The sequence below is a fragment of the Xenopus laevis genome, chromosome 2L (genome assembly GCF_017654675.1).
Source record: "Xenopus laevis strain J_2021 chromosome 2L, Xenopus_laevis_v10.1, whole genome shotgun sequence".
Classification (NCBI taxonomy): Eukaryota; Metazoa; Chordata; class Amphibia; order Anura; family Pipidae; genus Xenopus; species Xenopus laevis.
Window position 1 is genome coordinate 157,584,694 of NC_054373.1, and position 13,011 is coordinate 157,597,704.

General features: G+C 40.4%; 1 protein-coding gene across 1 annotated transcript in view; it reads left to right on the plus strand.

Moving 5' to 3' along the window:
* The first annotated feature begins 5,493 nt into the window (after positions 1-5,493).
* The window catches only part of cab39l.L (calcium binding protein 39 like L homeolog), a 62,707-nt gene continuing 55,189 nt past the window's right edge, over positions 5,494-13,011 (plus strand). The window contains 1 exon segment of the mRNA NM_001089927.1: positions 5,494-5,537. The gene's annotated coding sequence lies outside the window, so the exon portion shown is untranslated.

Sequence of the window (13,011 nt, forward strand, 5' to 3'; positions counted from 1 at the left end):
TAGAGAAATTTTATTTTCTACAAATATCCAAGAAGAAATGTGCATTGGAAAAAAAGGATATACGCTTTCTGTCAGGATCACAGGAGCATCAGTCTAAACAGCCCTCTGACTTGCCATTCATGCCCAGAGGTAAGGCAGTATGGTATAAAATTGCAAAACTGCCAGGTCAAATCTCAGCATGAATGGTCAGTTTAAAGGACAAGTAAACCTTAAAAATAAGTGAAAGTAAAATTGATGAGAGTGTTATGCTAAGAACTTTTGCAATGTACATTTATTGTTTATTTATTTTTAATTCCAAGATATTAAAGAATTCATGTACTGTTAAAGGAACAGTAACAACAAAAAAATTTTTAAAAAATTGTTAGAATACAAAAAAAAAAACACCAAAACAAATTAAAATTTGAAATTGCAAAGCCTTTATTAAGAAATAACTTACCGAAACTCCACTTCCGCTCCTCTTCAGAAAAGGCGACATGGCGACCATCCATAGTGCGGTGCGGGATTTATCCTCAGCCAGGCAGGACAGAGCGTTAAAGGTGGCCATACACGGTCCGATAAAAGCTGCCGACAGACCGAGACGGCAGCTTATTGGCCCATGTATGGGGCCCGCCGATCGAGATTTGGCCGAAAGTCGGCCAGATCTCGATCGGATTGTACTAAAAATCCCGTCGGATCGTGGCCACATCTGTTCGTTGATGCGGTCCCGCGATCCGACCGTCCATTACAATTTGTTATGATCTGATCGTTGGGCCCTAGGGCCCACGATCGGATGAGCCGATATTGCCCACCTCTCCGTGATCTCTCCGTATATGGCCACCTTTACCCTGTGGGTCGGCGTATCCTGTTGGTGATCCAATAGTAGGACCCGCAGGGTAACGCTCTGTCCTGCCTGCCCGAGGATAAATCCAGCGCCGCACAATGGATGGTCGACATGTCGTCTTTTCTGAAGAGGAACGGAAGTGGAGTTTCGGTAAGTTATTTCTTAATGAAGGCTTTGAAATCTTAAATTTTAATCTGCCTTGGTGTTTTTTTTTCTGTTGTATTCTAACGAATTTTTTTAAACATTTTTTTGATGTTACTGTTCCTTTAACATCAATGAATTTTGCTACAACAGCACCACCTGCAGGTCATTTTCCAATCGGTCTGACCAGCAGTAGCCAAGGAAGTTGTCAGGAGAAAGAAAGAGGCTGCTCTAATGTTCTTCTGGTTAAGGAAAAAAAATGTAAAACTTTCTCAAATCTTTCCTAATCAGAGAAACATCAGAGCAGCCTCTTATTTCTTGACTACTTGCTGGTCAGACTGGTCAGAAAATGAGCAGATGGCACGGTTGTTATAAAATTCATTCATGTTAACAGTCCATGCATCTGAGAATGTTAAAAAAAATGTAATACTGCACATTGCAAAAGTGCTCAGAATAGTTCTGTCATCAATTTTAGCAACCATGCATTGATTTGAATAAGAGACTGGAATATGAATAGGAGAGGCCTGAATAGAAAAAGGTGTTTAAAATAGTAGCAATAACAATAGATTTGCATTTGGATGGGGTAAGTGACATCCATTTTAAAGCTAGAAAGAGTCAGAAGAAGAAGACACATATTCAAAAAACTATAGAAAATTAAAGAATGAAGGCCAATTGAAAAGTTGCTTAGAATTAGCCATTCTATTACATGCTAAAAAATAACTTTAAATTGAACCAAACCTTTAAGGAAATGACCTACTGAGTGATGGAATTGTTGCTGCCGCTGGGGTATTACAGCAGTACAAATGTTTGTGTGTGTTAATAAACTAGGTAACAGTTACAGGTGCTCTTCACAACACAAAAGCCAAAGCTGTTAAAGTGTATGCAAGTTTACAAGTAAAGTAGCCCCCATCTGAAAGCTGGAAAGAGTCAGAAGAGAAAGGCAAATAATTCAAAAACTATAAAAAAACAAAAAAAGAATGAATGAAGCCAACTGAAAAATTGCTTAGAATCAGTCATTCTATAACATTGTAAAAGTTAAGTTAAAGGTGAACCAACCCTTTTATTATGACGTGCGTGAGTCTACTGCTGCCCTCTTTTGGTTTGTAGAGAAACATGAAATATTATCATCCTTCCAAGGGCAGATTTATGAAAATCCAAACTAGGGAATCCTCATGACTTTTATACTTATGGAAATCTCACATATATTAAAATGTATCTGTTTGTAAGGGAACATCTGGCCCTTAAGTAGTTAAGTTTGGTTGAAAAAATACCAAAGACCATCAAGTTCAACCCCTCCAAATGAAACCCAGTGCACATAAAAACACACACTCCCACCAACCCCTCAATATGCTCACATACTCTATACTATATATACCAGTATCTATATTAATTGTACATTTTAATATCACTATAACCTTGGATATTATGCGTGTCCAAAGAAATTATTCAAGCCCCTTTTAAAGGCATTAAAGGGGTGGTTAACCTTTAAATTAACATTTAATATGTTATAGAATGGCAAATTCGAAACAACTTCCAATTGGCCTTCATTATTTATTTTTTTATAGTTTTTAATTACTTGCCACCTTCTGAATCTTTCCAGTTTTCAAAAGGGGGTCACTGATCCCATCTAAAAAACAAATGCTCTGTAAGGGTACACATTTGTTATTGCTACTTTTTATTATTCCATCTTTCTATTCAGGCCTCTCCTATTCATACTCCAGTCTCATATTCAGATCAGTGCATGGTTGCTAGGGTAATTTGGACACTAGCGACCAGATAGCTGAAATGGCAAACTACAGAGCTGCTGAATAAAAAGCTACATAAGTAAAAAAAAATAAAAAAAAATATAAAACACAAATAAAAAACAGTTGTAATTTGTCTGAGAAGATCACTCTACATCATAGTGAAAATTAAATAAAAAGTGAACAACCCCTTTGACAGAATCAGCCCAATGCCAAATGAGCGGTTCTCTCTCCGATATGCCCACATTGTGGGCGATTTCTCAAATATCCAGTCTACTATTCTTCTGCAAAACAAAGCCAAGAATAAGAAGTTCATTGTTTACTCTAGTTAAAAAGAACCAAATTGTTGAAAGGAATAGCCACCTGTAGTTTGTGCATAAAAAAAACAAATAGGGTTTATAGGTCTACTACAGAAAATAGCAGCTTACCGAGTGAAAAATCATTGGACAAAATGGATAGCGTATTGGAAATTTCGATTTGAGTGCCGAGCATTTGTACTCCGCTCCATCTATTTCACTTTCCTGTAGAGAAATTAGCAGGTTATTTTATAAAGAGAATTAAGTTCTAAGGGAAATCGTTTATTAACATTATTTTACTTCCTTCGAAAAACAGCAACACACATACCAGTCCTTGTGTGTTATAAATGAATTTCTTTACACTGCAGGATTCATAATGAATTGCTAACGTGACTGAGTGAATTACACATGGTGCTTTTGATCATATTTCCATTATCTAAGGCAGGGGTCCCCAACCTTTAATTTACCCACGAGACACATTTAAAATAAAAAGCTGGGGAGCAACATAAGCATGAGAATTCCTTGGGAATGCCAAATATTGGCCAGTATGTGAACTGGCAGCCTATAGGTGGGTCTGTTTGGCAGTTCTCATAGTCTTTATGCCTCTTGAATTCAAGCCAGAAACTGAAAAATAAGCTCCAGAGGCACAGTGCCCCCCGACCCACAAACATCCAGAGGCACAGTGCCCCCCGACCCACAAACATCCAGAGGCACAGTGCCCCCCGACCCACAAACATCCAGAGGCACAGTGCCCCCCGACCCACAAACATCCAGAGGCACAGTGCACCCCGACCCACAAACATCCAGAGGCACAGTGACCCCCGACCCACAAACATCCAGAGGCACAGTGACCCCCGACCCACAAACATCCAGAGGCACAGTGACCCCCGACCCACAAACATCCAGAGGCACAGTGACCCCCGACCCACAAACATCCAGTGGCACAGTGCCCCCCGACCCACAAACATCCAGTGGCACAGTGACCCCCCGACCCACAAACATCCAGAGGCACAGTGACCCCCGACCCACAAACATCCAGAGGCACAGTGACCCCCGACCCACAAACATCCAGAGGCACAGTGACCCCCGACCCACAAACATCCAGTGGCACAGTGACCCCCGACCCACACACATCCAGTGGCACAGTGACCCCCGACCCACAAACATCCAGTGGCACAGTGACCCCCGACCCACAAACATCCAGAGGCACAGTGACCCCCGACCCACAAACATCCAGAGGCACAGTGACCCCCGACCCACAAACATCCAGAGGCACAGTGACCCCCGACCCACAAACATCCAGAGGCACAGTGACCCCCGACCCACAAACATCCAGAGGCACAGTGACCCCCGACCCACAAACATCCAGTGGCACAGTGCCCCCCGACCCACAAACATCCAGAGGCACAGTGACCCCCGACCCACAAACATCCAGAGGCACAGTGACCCCCGACCCACAAACATCCAGAGGCACAGTGACCCCCGACCCACAAACATCCAGTGGCACAGTGACCCCCGACCCACACACATCCAGTGGCACAGTGACCCCCGACCCACAAACATCCAGTGGCACAGTGACCCCCGACCCACAAACATCCAGAGGCACAGTGACCCCCGACCCACAAACATCCAGAGGCACAGTGACCCCCGACCCACAAACATCCAGTGGCACAGTGACCCCCGACCCACACACATCCAGTGGCACAGTGACCCCCGACCCACAAACATCCAGTGGCACAGTGACCCCCGACCCACAAACATCCAGAGGCACAGTGACCCCCGACCCACAAACATCCAGAGGCACAGTGACCCCCGACCCCTAAACCACACAAAGACCCAAATGACCCCAACCCCCACCAGTCCAGATGAGCATGCAGAACAGTGCACCCCAAGCCCATACGAACATTAGAATTACAGGGAAGTAACCCAAAATGGCGAAGATAGAAGTTGATTGCTCACTAGGATTGGCAACCCTGAGGATTAAGTTGCAGGTCCTATGAAGATCGCAGCCTGCCAATAGCGATGGATCCCGGATTGCGCATTTGAATTTACCGCGCTCAATGATAGCTAATCCACTACATCATTGTCACATGGTAGGACGACGTGCTCATTTTGTGACTATTGTCACGTAACAGTGACGTCACCGGACCCATTTTAACTCGGCTACCGGTACCCGACATCGAAACATCATTTCCGGGTTCTGTCTGCACTCGTTTTTTTTGCGTGAGTCAAATACATAGCGCACGGACGGGTCTGCAGTTCAAACACCACATACAATTGCACTAAAACACAATGTTTTACTTCGGGTCTCTTCTCCTACATAGGCTGGGAATCCGTACTGTTTGCTGCAGTGTTTATATTTTGCCACCACGCCCCTCCCTCAGCTCCGCCTGTTCTGTCACTCACTGCTGTTTCCATGGTAGCGGCGCGTGGCCGCCCAGTACGGAAGCGCCGGCTCTTCCTGACACGAGAAGTAGGAGAGTAGAGAAGGCGAGAGGGAAGAGAGGCCCGGACACAGCTGAGCTGCATTCACTGGGGGTTTGTTTCCTTCTCCTATACATTGTCACTTATAGCTATTTATATTTATACTGGTGTCACGGTTTGTGCTTTCCTGCCAGCGCACTTTGTACCTGACTAGAGCTTATAGGTGTGTCACGGTCCGTGATGGGGAGATACAACCTTTGGAACTGCAGGTGCTGGGAATTGTAGTTCTTTACCCCGTGGCGTGTCGGGGGTTCCCTGTCATACAGCCATAAAGATGCGGGAACTTTACCTTGCAGTCGGTTGTCTTATGCCAAGGTGTGCCTACTGACATCACGTGATGACATGGAGGGAGTGCACTGGCTTTTGGGAGTTGTAGTTCCAGAAAAGCTGCCAATGTTATTGACTAAGGGCTGGTTCATCTTGAAGTTAACTTTTAGTATTTCATAGAATGGCCAATTTCTAAGCACATTTTCCATTGCTCTTCTTTATTTATATTTTATAGTTTTTAAATTATTTGCCTTCTTCTTTTCTGACTCATCCCAGCTTCCAAATGAGCCCATCCAAAAATAAATGTTCTGTAAAGTTATTTTTTATTGTTATTGCTACTTTCTATTACTCCTCTTTCTATTCAGGCCTCTCCTGTTCATAGTCCAGTCTCTTATTCAAATCAATATATGGTTGCTGGGGGTAATTTGGACCCTAGCAACCAGATTGCTGAAACCAAAGAAGATCTGCTGAATAAAACGTTAACTAACTCAAAAAGTACAAATTATAAAAAAAAAATGAAAACCAAATGCAAATTGTCAGTTTCTACAGCATACTAAAAGTTAATTTAAAGGTGAACAGCCCCTTTAAGTCAGGCTGAGACTCTACAGCTTGTTATGTGGACAAAATGACAACAGATCTCTGTGCTATAAACCCGGACTTGGTAATGTTTTTGTACAGCTTATTCACATTAGACACTTGGAACCAGCCAAGATATAGGTTAAATCCAAGGCGCTTGGGGAAGAGCAGAAACCGCAGACCCAGTGGTTGCCAACGATTCAGAAGTTTTAAGGTCTGCTTAAAGGGACAGTATACCTTTAAATTAGAATGATGCAGGCAATGATATTCTGGCATAATGTATTGTTTTTCACATATTTTTTTTAAATTTAGCTTTTTTTTCAGTAGTTCTATGGTCGGACATTTCAGTAGCTATCTGGTTGCTAGGGTCTAGTTTACCCTAGCAGCCTGGCAGATGTTTGATGATGAATAGGAGAGGTCCTGAGTAAAAAAAAAAAAAAAAAAAAGCAATACAAGTAACAATAACATTAAAGCCTCACAAAACAATAGTTATTTTTTTGTTGCCCACAAAAAGCAGATAGTATTTTAAATTAAAACCCGTGAAAGATGCATAAAAAAATCAAGCATTAGTTCAAAAGAGAAATAAGGACCAATTGGAAAGTTGTTAGGAACGGGGCATTCTATAACATGCTGAACATTAACTTAATGGTGAACTACTCAGGTCCAGACCTTTGTACAGTTGTAATATGTGTGCCAATAAGAGATTCTTTTGGAATGTTTTGTGAATGGGGGGGGGGCAAATTAAATATTAGCCGGGTGGCACTGTGGCTTCTAGTTGCAGACAGCTATAAGGACTGACATGATTAATATTGTTTATACTGGACCCCTAAAAGGGTTACGTTTCTTTGAGTTATGAAGCCTGGATCACATGAAGGTTGTATTGTAGAGCTGAGTGGGAGGGGGCGTTGCCTTACAAAGCTTACAGTGTGTGTACAGTATGTACAGTTATGTATATATAACAAGTATTATGCTAATGAAAACATTGCTTCTTGGAGCTAATGGATTTCTGGTGATACGTTTGGCCTTTGCTGCCCTGTATAACTCTGATACTACATCACAGTAAAAGAAAAACCTACGATGGATTAGAAATAGGATGTGAAGTTGTGTGTCTGATGATTTATTCATCACCTTACAGACTGGAATGTGCAGTTATCCTCTAAGCCAGGGGTCCCTAACCTTTTTCACCCATGAGCCACATTCACATGTAAAAATAGTTGGGAAGCAACACAAGCATGAAAAAAGTCCATAGGTTTGCCAAATAAGGGCTGTGATTGGATATTTGGTAGCCACTATGTGATCTGGCAGCCTACAGGAGGGTCCATTTGGCAATACATCTGGTTTTAACGCAAACAAAAGGTGTCTCCTCCAAGCCTTGAATTCAAAAATAAGCACCTGCTCAGGCCCGGATTTGCGGCAAGGCCGCATAGGCCTGGGCCTAGGGCGGCAAAAAAATAGGGGCGGCATGCCGCCCAGGCGCATTATGGGGACGTGTGCGTCCCCATTCAATTACAGCAGCTGCGCCGGCGTTTTTTCAATGAGGGGCGCCCCTAGGCCGCCTGGTCGGACTGCGCGGCCTAGGGGCGCCCCTCATTCAAATCCGGCGCTGCACCTGCTTTGAGGCCACTGGGAGCAACATCCAAGGAGTTGGTGAGCAACATGTTACTTACTAGCCACTGGTTGGAGACTACTGCTCTAAGTAGTAACTCCTTGTCCTGTGTAGTTTCTTTTTATTAGTGGAACTTACAAAAAGTTATTGCTATTAGAAATATATGCTGTGTGGGTTGCTAGGTATAATGTAGAAAAAGGTTTGGGCCACTCATCACCTGACGCGTTTCAGGAACAACTCTCTTAATCATAGGCTTCAATCAAAGTCTATGATTAAAGGACATGTTCCCGAAACGCGTCAGGTGATGTTGGTCTGTGACCTGTTGCAATAAACCACAGTCGTCTTTTTTAACCGGAGTGCCTCCTTACCACCCTTTTGAGCATATGTATAATGTATCCTTTTCTGGCTTTCTCGGTTTCATACTCTGGCTAGCGCACAGTGTATAGTAATGTTGCTTTATGAAGTACAGGTATGGGATCTGTTATCCAAAAACCATTTATGCAGAAAGCTCTGAATTACAAAAAGGCCTTCTCTCCAAATAATCCAAATTTTTAAAAATGATTTCACTTTTCTCTGTAATAATAAAACAGTACCTTCTACTTGATCCCGACTATGATATATTTAATCCTTATTGGAAGCAAAACCAGCCTATTGGGTTTATTTAATGTTAACATGATTTTCTAGCAGGCTTAAAGTACTAAGATCCAAAATACAGAAAGATCTCTTATCTGGAAAACCCCAAGGTCCCATACTTGTACATACCAGGAGACTTCAAACGAGGCTGGCACAAGCCTGGGACCCACTAAATAGTAAAGCCGTAGTCAGAAAAGGTTAAAGCTTACATTTTATTTTTCCAAAAATTAAGAACCAGGGCCTAATATATGTACCCATACCTGTACAGTCGGTTTTTCCACGTGGTGATATGCTTGCATGCTGGAACTTGACCCTTGGAGGCTTTGCTTAAACATGTGAATCACTCTCTGTAGCAGAAATGTATCTTTTCCAGATGTTGGGAGCCGCAGGGAGCCGCAGGGAGGTGTAGTTCAAAACAGCTCGAGGGACTTTGACATTAACATCTCTGCTTTCTAGGAAAGAAGCATACACCCTTCCTGTAAGAGAGATAATAGCAAACAGAAGATTCTAGCGAAATAGAAAAAAAAAAAAAAGAATAACCTTACTGTACATAAAATGTACTTGGTGGTGCCATAGTAATTATTCACTTGCTATGTTATAGCAGTTGTTCCGATATAGTACAGGTATGGGATCCGTTCTATGGAAACCCATTATCCAGAAAGCTCCGAATTATGCAAAGACTGCCTTCCATAGACTCCATTGTAATAAAAGAATCCAAATTTCTAAAAATGATTTCCCTTTTCTCTGTAATAATAAAACAGTGCCTTGTATTTTATCCAATCTAAGATATAATTCATCCTTATTGGAAGCAGAATCAGATCATTGGGTTTATTTAATGTTTACATGGTTTTCTAGTAGACTTAAGGTATGGAGATCCATATTACGGAAAGATCCATTATCTGGAAAACCCCAGGTCCCAAGCATTTTGGATAACAGGTCCCAAACCCGTACTCGTATATTTTGTCTTTGGTTCTCTATCATGAATATATGTGTGTTTGTTTTTTTGTTTGCTTAACAGCTCTGTAATTTCAGTATGTATGATATGTTTTCACACCTATATCCATTATCTCAAACCCTTTGTTTTACGTTAAGCATCTCTGCTCTATACAGATTTGGAATCTTTTATGCAGAATTCTCTGCAATCCAGCAATGACATTTAACAATCAATTAATCATGTTTGCCTGACTGGCTTTTTCGCTGTAACAATAACAATATATGTATGGGACTAGTTATCCAGAATGAGTGGGATCTGGCATTTTCCAGATAATGGGATCTTTTTGTAATTTGGATCTCTGATGAGGATAGCTGTAGCTTCTTTATTAATGTATATGCTGTAGTGTAATGAATCTTAGTTCAAACATGTCTCTGTCTACTAGAAAATCATATAAACATTAAACCCAATATGATTGTTTTGCCTCCAATAAAGATTATTTATAATTTAGTTGGGAACAAGTACAAGGCACTGTATTATTATTACAGAGAAAAAGGAAATCAATTTAAAATTATTTGATTAAAATGGAGTCTGTAGGAGATGGCCTTCCCGTAATTTGATGCTTTCTGGATAACTAGTATTTGGAAGTACCTTGTACAGGTATGGGACTTGTTATCCAGAATGCTCGGGACCTGGGGTTTTCCGAATAAGGGATCTTTCTGTAATTTGGATCTTCATACCATAAGTCTACTAGAAAATCATGTAAACATTAAATAAACCAAATAGGCTGGTTTTTCTTCCAATACGGATTAAATATATCTTAGTTCGGATCACGTACAAGGTTCTGTTTTGTTATTACAGATAAAAATGAAATCTCTTTTAAAAATCTGGATTCTTCGGGTTAAAATGGAGTCTGTGGGAGACGCCTATTCCTTAATTCTGAGCTTTCTGGATAACACATTTCTGTATAACTTATATCATACCTGTACATGATAATATAGCTTGCATAAATCCATGCCAATGGGGAAATAATTGTAGTATTTTATTTTCAATGCTACATTTGTTTTAAAGGGTTAATTTGTTGCACAATATGTAAAGGCAACTATTGTATAGCGCTTTACTTAAATTTGCCTTTGTGTTCTTGTTGGTCTATAGGAATGCTACAAATATTTCTGTATACAGAGGTCTCATTCACTAAGTATTCTGAATTACATTGGATTTGTCTCATTTACGTCTTTAGGTCTCCCTCTTGCTAAGGGCCGCAGTTTGGACACCCCTGGTCAAGCCTGTCTGCCCCAACACATATACACAGTGACGTAATTAGATATTAATGGGCCACAGCAAATTATTTTTCAGGCCCACAAAATGTCTAAAGGGTTGACCTGTTTTACCAATATTTATTGAAATTGCATATGAATTAGGGTCTCATGGGGCCCCTATACCTCCAGCTGCAGGGTCTGCTTCCTCTGTAGTTATGCCCCTGTATATACACTAAGGTTACCACATCACCCGAGAAATCTCGGAAACCAACCTCTTCTTCAAGATTGCTTGTGATACAAAAATTGTTTAGGATCAGTTATACACTTCATTTTAATTATTTGCTATTGAACTGAAAGCATGCCACTATTCAGTAAGATCATAGAGACCCAACTGAACAGCCAATAGGTAAAGAATTCACGGTCTTGCAGATACCTTAATACAGAGTGGTTCACATTTAAGTTAACTTTTGGTATGTTCGAGGAATGGCCAATTGTAAGCAGTGTCCCCATTGGTCTTCATTATTTTTATAGTTTTTTTAAATTATTTGTCTTCTTCTCACTCTTTCCAGCTTTAAAATGTGGGGTCACTGACCCCATCTGAAAACAAATGCTCTGTAAGGCTATACATTTATAGTTATTGCTACTTTTTATTACCCCCTTTTCTATTCAGGCCTCTCCTATTCATAGTCCAATCTCTTATTCAAATCAATGCATGGTTGCTAGGGTAAATGTGACCCTAGCAACCAGACTGTCTCAACTGCTAAATAACTCAAAAACCACATGTAATAAAAATGAAAACCAACTGCAAATTGTCTTAGAAAATCACTCTCTAAATCATACTAAAAGTTAAGTTAAAGGGGTTCTCCTTCCAAACACTTTTTTAGTTCAGTTGTTTTTAGATTGTTCCCCAGAAATAAAGACTTTTTTCAATTACTTTCCATTATTTATTTTTTACTGTTTTTCCAAAATATACGTTTAAAGTTGAATGTTCCGGGCTCTGGTGTTACAGTCTGGCAGCTCAGGAATGCAGGTGCAAACTATTGTACCAATTGTACCAACAGCTGCCTGTAATTAAACCCAGAGATTCTGCTCAGTAGGGACAAACAGAAGAAATATATCAACTAAATGTATCCATTTAGAACAGTTTACAGGGTCGGCGACCCCCCTCCCAGAGCTGCTTCAGAAGGTGAAAAATGACACTTTACACTTCAATATTAGAAAAACAGTCACAAATAGAAAGTCATTGGAAAAAGTTATTTCTGGTGATCTATCTGAATACAACAAGTTGTTTGCAGGTGAACAACCCCTTTTTGTACAAGCTTATCCAGTGGCTGGTCAAATTAAGCTTTTAGATTTTGGAAGGAATATTTTCCCCTTCAGATGGAATAAAATAGTGTTTTCTCCTTCCTCTGGATTAGATAGATGTTCAATAGTATTTGCTTGAACAGAAGTTTGAACTTGATTTATTATCAACCGTATCTGCTATGTATTATATGTAAGTAGTGTGTTGTGATGTATATTTGACTAATGGAGCATACAAAAATTTGCTACGTTTAAGATAGGGATGCACCCAATCCAGGATTTTTTCACCAGGATTCAGTCGAATCCTTCTGCTTGGCCGAACCGAATCTGAATCCTAATTTGCATATGCAAATTAGGGGAGGGAGGGAAATTGCACAACTTTTTGTCACAAAACAAGGAAGTTAAAAAGGTTTTCCCCTTCCCACCCCTAATTTGCATATGCAAATAAGGGTTTGGATTCGGTTCGTTATTTGGCCGAATCTTACACGAAGGATTCAGGGGTTCGCTGAATCCAAAAAAGTGGATTCGGTGCATCCCTAGTTTAAGAGGATGGTCCCCTAAAAATAAACTTCAGTACTTTGTAAGGAGCAATAATCCAAACAACTTTTCTTTTAGTCTTCTGTTTATTTGGCACGAAACTTGGATTTTCAATTTGCTGCTTCTGACGGCAAGAAAGATTACTATGTGGTAGACTTTTAAAAGTGAAGTAAAGCCAGATATAACATTTTGCATAATTATACAACTTTATAGTTATAGTTATGTATATATTATCTATTTATAGATCTCAAATTTTCAATAATTTTAAAGGGGTTGTTCACCTTTTAATGAACTTTTAGTATGATGTAGAGAGTAATATTCTGAGGCAATTTGCAATTGGTTTTCATTTTTTATTGTTTATGGTTTTTGAGTGATTTTAGTTTTTTATTCAGCACCTCTCTACTTTGCAAGTTCAAC